Source organism: Elephantulus edwardii, unplaced genomic scaffold, assembly GCF_000299155.1.
Source record: "Elephantulus edwardii isolate Elephantulus edwardi_28Jun2011 unplaced genomic scaffold, EleEdw1.0 scaffold00121, whole genome shotgun sequence".
In the NCBI taxonomy this organism is placed as follows: Eukaryota; Metazoa; Chordata; class Mammalia; order Macroscelidea; family Macroscelididae; genus Elephantulus; species Elephantulus edwardii.
In genome coordinates this window covers 1205809-1218869 of record NW_006399871.1, presented here as the reverse complement: position 1 = coordinate 1218869, position 13061 = coordinate 1205809, and the positions used below count along the sequence as shown (strand labels likewise).

At 44.9% G+C, this 13061-nt stretch overlaps 1 protein-coding gene across 1 annotated transcript in view; it reads left to right on the top strand.

Moving 5' to 3' along the window:
• Nucleotides 1-13061, top strand: part of BSN (bassoon presynaptic cytomatrix protein) — a 105207-nt gene that overhangs the window by 658 nt on the left and 91488 nt on the right. The gene's annotated exons all lie outside the window — the stretch shown is intronic.

Genomic DNA, 13061 nt, shown 5'->3' with positions numbered 1-13061 from the left:
CGGGACCCCTGGGTCCAGGTCCTGGCCCAGGCCATGGCCCGGGCAGGTGAGTGCAGGTCCTGATGCCCCGGGGGCGGGGAGCTGCAGCGTGAGGTGAGGGCCCACATCCCCATCATCTAGTGTGGACTGCGATATCTGACGTCCAGCTGCACTTTGAACCCTCCCTGACTGGTTGGTGTGAGCAAGGTGGTCGCGGGAAGCAAGTCCTCCCTTTCCAGCCTCCCCACCTTGACAAGGCAGGATGGCAAGCGCTGGGTCAGTCGAGGCCTGCAGACCGTGACTTCGTCACGAACCCCAAATTTTCGTCCCCCCAACGCCTGGACCAAACCGCTCAGGAGGGGCTTATGTAACCTCAGCCTGGTCTCTCAGCACTGGGGAGCAGTGGGATGGAAAACGTCCTCCCTGTCTGCTGGGGTTTGCATGTGTCCATTGTGTTGGGCCAAGAAAAGAGCACAATGGGAGTGGCTGTCAGGGAAGATAAGTGTCACTGCTAGGAAAGAGAGATATGGAAATAGTTGAACCATAAACTTGGTCATGCGCTTTCTTTGGGCATTTTAGTAGCTAGGATCATCTTTACAAGAAGGAGAAATGCCCACTAGGTATCAAAAGGTACTTACTTAGACCCAACAATAAAAACAGCATTGTACACATTCACCAAGGCTTAATGGAATGCTTTGGGGTGAAGCAAAAACGCTATTGAATAATCTGGCATCAACCTGGTTTTGTTGCCTCATGACTTAGGCTACCACTTCAATCCAGTGGAAAGCGGAAGCTCATATGGAATGTCTTAAACAGAACACATCTGATCAAATACTATGCAGCAAGCTTGTTTAAAATGTATGCTAACAGAGATCCATCCTGCAAAACAATCAAATGGCAATGAGTGCAGTGGAGGGTAATGCCAATATATAATAAATCAGTAGCCTGAAAATTCAGAAAAGCTACCAAGAGATATCAGAATAAAATGGAAGTCATTATCTTTACACAAAATAAGCCTGGGGAGTATTGGAAATGGGGTGGTGCTTCTGACTGTCTTGATTTTACTGTGTGAGAGAACATAGCTATCGACAGATGATAATTTTCCCCCCTTTAGCTGCCCAAATGTGTCTCTCATGCACTTCTTTCTTCAGAAGGCATTTCTTAGACAATTAACAGTAATAAAGAGCTCTTAGTCAAGTGAAACCTGCCGCAGACAGGCTGGCCCGTGAGCATCCTTTTTAGAAGTGGGATCTGCCCATTTTACATTATCTATTACAGTAATGCAGTTGGTAACACACAGCTCTTAGTACTGCAAGCACTGTCTATTTTGCTGCATGTTGAGCTGCTGTTTGAGTTTTAGTGTGAGGGAAGCTCACCAAGGCTTTAGTGTTTTCCTTCCAAAGGCAATGAATGGAAAAACACTTCTGTATCAGGAGTTCTCTGTATGAGAATTTTCACATTTCTCTTTTTGTAATCAAACAGGCTCCTTTGCTGCTGGTTTATCTGATGTTACAGAATCAAGCATATAAAATTTGAGAGAGATATGGGCAGCTCAGAGGAACAGGAAGAAGGCTGGTGTCTACTGCTCATAGTCCCTTTTCGTGTTTATTTCCTACCCCATCTATGATTGCCACAGGGCAGACCCACAAACTGCTGTGGATGAGGGACACCATGGGATCTTGCTGAGCGGTCACAGAGCCTCTTGCCTGGTTATGAAAAAGCTTTGCACATCAACGTGTGATGCTAAAGTCCTATGACTGTCTGGTTCTGGGGGAGTGAGGGATGAACTAATCTTTTGTCAGGACTGAGGACCCTTCGGAGGTGGAGTTTACTTTTTCAATTACTGTTTAGCTTGTTAAACCACCTCAGCTGAGCAGCACCTCCGTGGTCTTTCTCTCTTTGAGCATCAGAATAGCTTCTACTTCCTCCCACCAGAGCATCTCAGGTACCTGATGCCAAATTTAGCATGTTCTGTTCTGAGATGCTGCTGAACAGATTGGCCCATTGATGGATAAAATGCCTTGTGGTATGTGCTTCTTCTGGGCATTCAGTGGGGAAAAAAAAATCACCGGCAAAGGGTCACGTTTGTTTCAAGCAATCTTGTGAATTCTGGGGCAATCAGAAACCTGTAAGAGGTAAAGTCCCAGGTAAAAGAAAGTTTATTGTATTAAACCTAGAAGGGGAACAGAACTGAGGTTCTAAGGGAGTTAGATTCTGGATGTTTCCTGTTGCAATAATAACCCTTGACACCCCAGGCAGAAGTTCTAACCTTCATGCTGAGTGGATTTGGACTCTCTAGGGAGCCGCTTCATCATTTGCCGCTGAAGAGCTTGATTCAGATCCCATGAGCAGCAGCTGTGCCACACCCTTAGTGCTGCCTTTCACCAGTTGGTGGGAATGGAGATGAGAGCATCAGAAAGCCCCTCAAAACAAGGCTTTTCATCTCAGAGTCTCCAGGTACCGTTATGTAGGCTGTGTCAGATTGGAGGAGGGCTGAATTATCTTCCAGGCTCTGCTCTCCAAGCTGTGTGCCCTAAGTAGGTTGAATCCTGGAGGAGGGATGGCTTTCATTTATTTATTCATTCGTTCACCTATTTTTTACGGCAGCATGAAGGGTTTGTTGAGAGGTTTGGAAAGTCCAGTAGCATAGTCTATAAAGAGCTGCTCTGCTTACCCCAAAACTCTACATTTCCCTGGTGGTTTGAGTCCACCAGAGACTGGTAGATTTCCTCCCAGGAAATTTACAGCTTCAGAAACCCACGATACCTTCAACTATGAGTCGGTTCTGACTCAAAACAGTGTGTGAGAGAAATGTCTAATGTACATTTAGTTAGGTGCAAAATTTGATGGAATTTTTATCCATATATACATTCGTGGCAGGGAGCTCTGGTGGCCTAGGGGTAGGAAACTGTGCTCCAATCCTGAAGGCACGCAGTTTGAGGCCACCAGCTGCTTTGCAGGAGAAGGATGGGCATCCTCCTCCCATGTGATTAACTGCCTCTGAAAACCCACCCAAGGGTCAGCTATGAGTCAATTCTGACTCGATGGTACACAACAACAGCAACAACAACAACATTTGTGGCATACCCCCAAACCAGGACAGAATTTGATCATTATCCTCAGAAAGTTCCTTTGAAAAATTGTACAAAGGAACATGTTGTTCGGTGGCAGACTCCTTAGGTCCGCATCAGCTCAGCAGACCCACACACGTTTCCCCGCTGCACACATCTTGTCATTTGCACATTTATCTTCAGTCAGCTAACTAAAGGGTATTTACCACCTGTCAAGAGCAAACTCTGGACTGGCCTTTGTGTGGAGGGCCTTGAAGAATATGTAATGCCCCTTGTCCTCAAACACCTCACAATCTGACTGGTGAGACGGTTCTAAACGGGCCAAATTATGGAGGATTCCTGGGAGAAACTCTCAACAGCTAGGTGCCTGATGAGTATCAAGTAGGTGGTGCTTATAGAGGAATTGTCACATGAGAAGACAGAAGATGCAGAACTATAATTCAGGAGAGGGAGAAGCCCATACCATTCTGGAAAAATGGTTGGGTGAGAGTTCTCTCGTGTGATTCACAGCCTCTGAAAGCCTACTGGAGGATCACCTAGGAGTTGATCCTGACGTGTCAGCAGTGAGCTTTATGAGAGACGTACAGAGTGGGAGAAATAGCACGAAGAGAGTAGTCCATATGGGCAGGGCTGCTGTAACGAGGACGGGACCTGGGAGCATGAGGCTAAAGAGAGTGGGGCAGAGTCAGATGAGGCACCTCTCTTCCCTCATCCATCCCAACTCATGATCAGCACTGAGGTCACCTTTCACACATTGTCAGTCTATACACTGCTGAGATCCATTGAGCCAAAGACAGCTGAGAGTACAAGGAACCTGATAATGTACAGCAAGATGGGGGAGGTTTCCCTAAGAACCACACACAGAGTTTTTTTATCAGAATGGATCTGTCAGGTATGTTGTTGTTGTTGTTGTTATGTGCTGTTGAGTCGCTTGCAACTCATAGCGTCCCTATGTACAACAGCCCTAAACTCTGCTGTCCTGTGCCATTCGCACTGTCTTTGACACTCACATCCCGATTATCCCAGTCACTGAATCAATCCACCTCATAGAGGCCCTTCCCCTCCTGCCCCGTCCCTCCACCCTCCCAAGCATGATGTCCTTCTCCAGGGACCAGTCTCTCCTCACAACATGTCCAAAGTATGTTAGACGGAGCCTCAGAATCCTTGCCTCCAAGGAGCCACCCAGTTTAACCCTTTCCAGGATGAATCTGTTTGTTTTCCTAGCAGTCCATGGTATAGGATATGTTAAATAATTAGTTAAGAAAAAGGAAATTATCACCACATTGGAAATAATGGTCTTTTCTAATTTAGATGTTTTGTTTGACCCCAGTGGCTGAATTTTTATGAACAGTATGCCATGAAATACATAGAAAAGTGGCTTCACATCCAAATGGTGATGATGTAAAAATTTCACTCAGAGGAGACAAACAAGTTTTCATTTCTTGCCAGAGAAAGGGACAGTTTTGATGATCTAGCCATTTCTGGCATTTAAGTAAGTAAGGGTATTAAGATGCTGTTGATTTAAAAAAAAAAGTTATAATGTATTATCCTAAGTATTGGCTAGAATGAGAAAAGCTAACTTAAAAAATTGTTATGGAAAATTTCAAATGGAAGTGAAAGTAGAGAGAATATGTTAAAAAAACTCACAGACTTCCATTGCCTAGTCACAGTCATTAAATCATGGTGACTCAAGTTTCATCTGACCTGCACATCCCTACCCGCACGAAAGAGGGAGCTCTGCTGGCCTACTGGGTAAAGACTTGCGCCGTCAAACCAAAGACTTCTTGTTGTGTCCCATTGAGTCAGTCCAGTGGGTTTTCAGAGGCAGTAAAGCCCATGGGAAGAGTTGCCCATCTTCCTCCTGTGGAGCAACTAAGAGATTTGAACCAGGTGCTTTTGGGTTGGCAGAGCAACTCCTTACCACTAAGCCACCAGAGCTCCCTCTATTAAAAAAAAAAATTCTGTAAACGTAAAACAGCACCATAATTACAACTTAACAGTGTCAGTTGGGGTTCTATACTTCTGATTGTTACAGATTTATTTTTATGGTTGGTTTATTTGAATTGTGGTATATAAATTGCATTTGTCTAATACATCTGTTTAGCTTTTAAAAATCTAGACATTTCTTTTGCCTTTCTTCCTCTTGTAGTTGACATCTGACTGTGCCATTTGCTCTGTGCTTTCTCATATTCCAGGTTATGTTGATGACATTCCTGTGGTGTCATTTCAGACATTCCTCTCTCCCATATCTTTCCTGTAAAATGAGGATTGTACCTAGGCTGTCCTGATTCAAACCCCATTGTTCTGGCAAAGAAACTCCAGCTTTTTAAAGATGGTTTTGCGGAGTATTTCAGACCTGGGGGAGTTGGGTGTTCATTGACTGTAGACACAGGCTTTTGACTTTTTTGGGGAACCCAAGGAAAACGTACTGTATCACCTTCCTCCTTCTGAGTAGATTTATTCTGAGGTTAGTAAGGGTAGTTTCAGGGTTATCTGAGCCATCCCTTTTCACTCCAGTTTGGAGCTTTCCCTGTTTAAGTGAGTAAAATACTCCTGGAAGATACGATTTGAGTGAGGGTTTCAGTGAATCCTCTCTCTTCCCCAGGTTCTGCATGTCTCATTGAGATACTTTGCTCATGTTGGTAATGAGCATAGTGAGTATGCGAGCTACTTGAGAGACGTCTTCTTGGAGCCTGTGGCTGACTGTGGAGATAGGTTGGCAAAACTGTAGTAGTTATCAGTACCATTACTGGACACCTGCTTCATTATAGACACTCTGCTAAGTGTTTTACACACTAGGTGATTTCCTCATTCTACCTGTTTGGCCGTGCAGCTCCTGTCGGCCTTGTCTATTCTTACTGTTATTCCTGCCTAAGAAGTTGTTTTTTAAATGATAAATAGGCCTGAGATTTGAATCCCTGCAGCAAGGATTGTAGAGTTCTGATGGTATAGTCCATAAAAAGTTGCACTGCTCACCTAAAGGTCTTGCCTGTCTGGCAGTTCAAATCCACCAGTGGCTTCATGAAAGATTGACAGTCTCATTCCATGCAATTTATTGCCTCAGAAACTCAGTTCAGGTTCGATTATGAGGTTATTCAATCTGACAGCAATGAGAAAAAGAGAGGGGGGGTGTAAGTGCAAGGGTTGAGCGTTACTTTAACGAGGAAGGCTCCCTGGGGGCTTCTGTCTCAGGCCTCTTAGCTGGGGCATGCTTTGCTGTTGTTGATACTGCGTTTTCAAGACTGGCTCTGATTCCATTGTTGCAGTGTCTGGCCATCTCCTTTTATCAGTGCAATGATGGAAGCTGTAGCAGAGGAATGAATTGGGATCCTGCCTGTGGTAGAGGGAATGGGATTATGGTGCTTTTTCTCCTGTACTTTCATCCTTGCAAATTGGGCTTCCAGTGTGTGTCTGTTTCTCCTTGGTATACTTTAGGTCCTTGTCAGTTATGCTTGTGGAATGGGACTGAGAGCATGTTCCCAGACTCAGCTGGGCTGTACCTTGGGCCCTCAGGCTGGTCAAAGGGCTATATTCTGCTCTATCCCTCCTGCTGTTTGCTTTTATGGGTATAGGAGCATGTATAGGCAGGCTTCTTTTAGCAAAGACCCCTTACCTGGTAACCATACTTCTTCCTAACAAGAAGATCACATGGAAGCACATTGGAACTTCAGGAGAACTCAAGGTTCTCTCTAGGATCCAATCCAGAATGGATGGGAAAGGTCTGAGTATTGTGGAAATAGCTGGGGATGCTGTCAGGGACAGCTGAAAAAGAGATTTTCTTTGAGAGGAAGTACAGGTTGTCTCTGGGACTTGATTCCATACTTGAAAGGGATTGAAGAGTTTCAGCAACTTGTTCAGGAGCTCATGGAAGGATCAACTTGCTCTGCCCTAGCTGGGACTATCCCCTTTGCTCAGGAAAGCCCAAATTCTCCCGTGCCACTGGCTCAAGGGGAAAGCTGGCCATGAATGCTGGGAGAACTACTAAGACATCTGAGTGCTTTGGGAGAAAGAGAAGCAGGGAAATTTCCCGATAGTCACACTGACACTTTGGTGCATTACAATAACGAGGGTCATCTGTGCTTTTAAAATGTTGTTGTTGTTGTTGTTGTTATGTGCCGTCGAGTCGTTTGCGACTCATAGCGACCCTATGTACAACAGCCCTAAACCGTGCTCTATACTGTGCCAATCTCATTGCCTCTGACACGCCCATCCCGATTACCCCAGTCACTGAATCATTCCACCTCATAGAGGGTCTTCCCCTCCTGCGCTGTCCTTCTACTCTACCCAGCATGATGTCCCTCCCTAAAGACCTGTCTCTCCTTACAGCATGTCCAAAGTATGTCAGACAAAGCCCCAGAATCCTTGCCTCCAAGGAGCAGCCTGGTTTAACCCTCTCTAGGATGAATTTGTTTGTTTTCTTGGCAGTCCATGGTACATTCAATACTCTTCTCCAGCACCACAGCTCAAAGGCGTCAATTCTCCTTCGATCCTCCCTAGTCATTGTCCAACTCTTTGATGCATAACAAGTAATTGCAAAAACCATGGCCTGTATCAGGTGCACCTTAGTCTCCAGAGAGACACCACTGCTCTTGAGTACTTTAGAGAGGTCCCTAACCGCAGACTTTCCCATCGCAATACATTTTTTGATTTCCTTGCTACTGGTGCCAAGAGTGTTGACCGTGGAGCTGAGCAAACTGAAGCTGTGAACAGTCTCAATCTCTTTGCCATCCTTCCTGATGCTACCGATTGGTCCAGTGGTGAGAATTTTTGTCTTCTTCACATTGAACCTCGGGATTGGTTTTAAGATATTTCTGCAGTTAAATTCTATTTCATAGTTGTTGTTGTTATGTGCCATTGAGTTGCTTGCAACTCATAGTGACCCTATGTACATTAGCTCTGAACTGTGCCAACCTTATCATCTCTGACATACTTACCTCCATTACCGCAGTTCCTGAGTCAATCCATCTCATTGAGAGTCTTCCTCTCTTTCCTGTATTTCCACCCTTCCAAGCATGATGTCCTCCAAGTAATGGTTCTCTCCTTGCAACATGCCCAGAGTATGTCAGATGAAGCTTCAGAATCAGAATCCTTGCCTTCAAGGAGCAGCCTTGTTTCACCCTCTTCAGGACAAACTTGTTTGTTCTTCTGGAAGTCCATGGTATATTAAATACTCATCTTCAGCACCACAGCTCAAAGGCATCAATTCTCTTTCTATCACCCCTAGTCATTGTCCAGCTTTCTGACACATAGAAAGTAATTACAAAGACTATGGCCTGGATCAGGTACACCTTAGTCTCCAGACTGACATCGTTGCTCTTCAGTACTGTGGAAGTGTCCCTGACAGCACACTTTCCCAATGCAATTCGTCTTAGAAATATTATTAAGTGAAATTTTTTCCATGCCCTGAGGACAACCTTACTGGTCACTGACTGGATCTCTATCATAGGGCAAAACGTAGTGAAGAACAAAAGAAGTACACAGTAGACTCTGCTCTTGAGGGATTTATAGTCTGCTGGGAGAGAGACACTTGTCTAGATCTTTATCCTCAACTTCCTCTTCATTAGAGTTGATTCCTTCCTTCTCTTTTTCTTGCAGAAGTAGGATAAATGACAGTATGATTGGAAGAGGTTGTATTATGTCATAGTCTAAAATAGTGGAGTATATATTTGTATGGTGTTTTACAGCTTACAAAACACATTTACAACATTAACTTATTCCTTTGGGAGCATCAAAGGCCCAGGATGAGAGATTTGGAAGAACAGCCAACCAGCCGACTTTAGCAAACTGAAATGCTGTGCACAAAGCACAGCTGGAGAACTGCATCACTTCCCTGCCTCCTGCTCTGAGAAGATGGAAAATTTAGCAAGAGGATGGGTAGGGCTTTATGCAGGGAATAGGATGAGGAAGTAGGACATTTGAGGGAAGGGCAATATTGTGCCTTTGGAAACTATGAATAGTCTCAGTATCCTAGAAGCATCCTGGGTAAGGCCAGAAACCCAAGTTTTAATCAATCCTAAAATTGCGTCAAATTGGTTGTGTATGTTGGTCAAGTCCTCATTTTTTTTAATCAGTAGAAGGAAAGATTTTAGCCAGATTAATCGTTCCCTCCACTTCCGCCCCCTGGCGCTGCCTACTTATCTGCTCACAGGTTTAGCAGGTGCTCACTGTGCCTGCCGTGTGCCATGAGGTTCCTTATGCTCTCCCTCCTCAACCCCAATCTTGATCTCATATCTCCAGCTCTTGTGGCTGATATGGACCTTGGCAGACCTAAGCTGTCCTGACTAAAGCTATCAGTGTCCTGAGGACAGGGATGCTCAGAAAATAGGGCTAGGGGCTCAGCCTGTCCCTCAGATTGTGCTTGGAAGGATGAAGGGCAGGCACACATCTTCATACACCTTTCTGGGAGTTCTCACACTGTCCTACCTTGTTCTAGACCTCTCACCACATAGGCTGTGTCTCTAATCTTAGGCTTGAATCCATGAGAACTGCACAGGTCCTGATGGGAACTTTTTGGATCCATCCTCTGTGCCTTGATGCCCTCCCAAGAAATTGAGGAGTCAAATGAGGAAAATAGACATCCCAATCTGGAACTGGGATTCATGGAAAGAAAGTAGAGAGTCCCAGAGCAATAGTTTATTCATTGATTCATTATTTGAGCCTCTACTATATGCTAAGCATTGTGCTAGGAGCTGAGGACACAGTGGTTAAAAAACAAGATCCTTGCCTTTATTGTGCTCACATTCTTCTGAGGGGAGACAGATAACAATAAACAAGGAGGCACAAAGGATGTCAGATGAGAGCAAGTACTATGAAGGAACACAGAGCAAGTATGGAATCCTCTAAGGAGTGTTAGGAAACGAGAGTACCTATTTTAAATGATGTAATGAGGCTTCACTTGTCTGACATTTGGGCAGGCCATCACCTGAAGAGGTGAGGAAGGGGCCCTGTGGGTATCTTGAAGACATTCCAGGCACAGATGTTAATGGGGATCTGGTTGGGGATGGGAAGGACAGGCAGGAAGTAGGTATTTGTGACTGGAATAGAATGAGTGAAGTGAAAAGGTAGAAAGTGATCAATAAATGGCTCAGTTGATTTTGGTAATAACTTTGGCTTTCACGCCAAATGAGATGGAAATTGGTAAATTTTGATCAGATGAGTAACAATCTGAAACAGGAAGACCAGTTAGGATGTGAAGGTGGCTTTGTTCAGGGCACTAGCGGAGTGGTGGGAAGTGGTTGGATTCTGAATTTCTCTGAAGGCAGCATCTCTAAGATTTTCTGATGAATTGGATGTTAGGTATGAGAAAAAGGGTAATTAAGGATGATTTCAAGGAAGTGGGTTATCGTCCTACAAAAGGTGACTGTGGAGAGTCATGGTGGTCTACATTTGTGTAGAAGGCTGACTGGAAGCAGAATTTAAATTACATCTGGAAGAAATTATCTATAGGACTGTTGTGTGTGCCATTGAGTCAGAACTGAGCCTTACCTGACACTCTAATGGGTTTTCAGAGGGAGTAAATCACACGGGGGAGATTATTTATCTTTTTCCCATGGAGCATCTGGTGGATTTGAACGGTCATCTACAAGAGCTGGTTCTACAGAAACTATTGGCTGGGATTTGGTAAGTGGTAGGGTCGAATGTTGATTCGCTAAGAGAAGTGAGGCGACGTGATAAGGCCTCCTATTAAGAAACCCATTAGTGTCTGAGGGCCTAGTTTAAATTGTTTTTGTCAAACATTCTTCTAAGTGGTATAGCACTGGTCTGTGCGTTGCTGTAGAGAGGTAACTCGTGGTTGCTGTGATGCTGAACACTGTGACACTGATGAGCCAGATGCGAATGGTCGCCCATGGTGGGCAGTGTTTGGTGGAGCTCCCCGATTAAAACAAGCTTGGAAGCAGGAGTGGCATCCACTTCCGAAATGGCTTGCCTCGAGAAACTATGAACAGAGCTCAGGTCTTTCGTTTTTAGGGTCGCTATGAGTCGTCTATGACTCGATGGCACATAAGCACCACTACCACCACCACCACCACCACAACCTTTGTGTTGGTAGCACAATTCCTTACCACTAAACCACTACAGCTTCCTTCTCTAAGGTTGTAATTGTGTGCCAATGAATCAGAATTGACTCATCGCTGACCTTCCAGTGGGTTTTCAGAAGCAGTAAATCACACAGTAGAAGACTGTCCATCCTTCTCCTATGGAGCAGCTGGTGAATTTGAACCATGTGCCTTTGAGATTGTAGCATAGCTTCTTACTACTAGGCAACCAAAACTCACTTTTTATAGAGGGTTGTTGTGTCCTGTCAAGTCTTCAGGGTGTTGTGTACTGTTGAGTCAACTGTGGAGCAGCTGGTAGGATTAGAAATATGTGCCTTCAGGATTACAGCTCAGCTTCTTGCCACTAAGTCACTAGAGCTCCATTTCTAAACATTGTTGTGTACCATATAGAGCTGGTCTGAACTAACCTGTAGCTGACCCTTCAGTGGGTTTTCAGAGGCAGTTAATCTCACTGGAGGAGATTGCCCACCCTCCTCCCGCTGAGCAGCTGGTGGCCTTGAACCACTTGCCTTCAAGATTGCAGTACAGCTTCTTGCCACTAAGCCAGCAGAGCTCCCTTCCTTACTGTTAGTGGTTCTTAATTGTTACAGACATTGGAATCCCCTGGAGGGTTTATGAAACTAGGTGCCAGAGACTGTTTTCCGACTGCTGGGTTTAGCAGACTTTCTGACTCTATAGGATTGGGGTGAAGCCCAAGAGACTTTGCATTTCTTCCTGGTGAGGCCACTGATGCTAGTCCTGAGAGCCCTTGGAGAACCAGGGCTCAAGGAGTCTTTGAACTGTTGTATCTGGTAGGCTCAATGGATTATTCCCAACTGACTGGTAACAGTAATTTGTAGAGATGTTGCTCTATTTGGTTTCCTTATTATTGGGGCATGGAGCTGATGCAATAAATTCCCCTTTACAGAGCCTGCTCAGAAGAGCAGTGAGAATATGACTTTCTCTTGGGAACTCTTCTCCTAAAAGCATTGGATGTTTCTTCTGTCATACTACAGTGGTGCATGGAATATGCCTTTGAGGAGAAAAGCAGCAGCTCTGAGTAGGGCAGATGACTGAGCCCAGCCCTGGGAAAAGATTAGGGACCTCAGTGATATTCCAGCAGTGTGTTCTCTGAGGTCTGGATGGATGGATACCTATTCCAACAGCATTTTCTTGGTAGCCTCCATCTCTTTTCAGAGTTGAGGGAAGAGATGACTCACTTTGTGTTTATGGTGCTGATGCTTTGCTCTCGCCAAAAGATGTTGAGATGTCTTTGGAAAATGTTGATGATGAAAGATTTCACAGAGAGAAGGTCTGGATGTCGCGTGCTCTGACTTGCTTTTAGGAACTCCTGGTGCCATAGCGTGCAACATGTCAGGCTATTGACCTGAATGTCAGCAGTGTGAATCCAACAGCTGCCCAATGGAGAAAGATGTGAAGACTTACAGCCTAGGAAATATTACGGAGAATCCCTATGAGTTGAGCTTGACCTAATAATGGTGGGTTTGGTTTTTAGGTCTTCTTTTTTAGATCCGTGGTGTGGTACTAGTTAATCTAAGTGAGAGAGAGAGGGGAGAACTGGAGAGGCAACCATCTCTTGCACCCCAGCCTTGGCAACCCATGTGCAGGCCTGTCTTTTCCTTATAGGCATGTTATGCAGGCCTCTCCTAAGGGATCTTTTAGCTTTGTAGGGTAGATGTTCCCAGGAGTAGCAAGTGAAGATGAAAATGTCAAACATGAATTAAAAAAAAAGAGAAAGGATAGTATGATGAACCTGTGGGCCCATCTCTCAGCTTCAGCAATGATCATCATTTTGCCAAATTGTTGTTCTTGTTATGTGCCGTCGAGTCGCTTGCGACTCATAACGACCCTATGTACAACAGCCCTAAACTCTGCTCTGTCCTATGCCAGTCACACTGTCTCTGACACACTCATCCCGATTACCCCAGTCACTGAATCAATCCACCTCATAGAG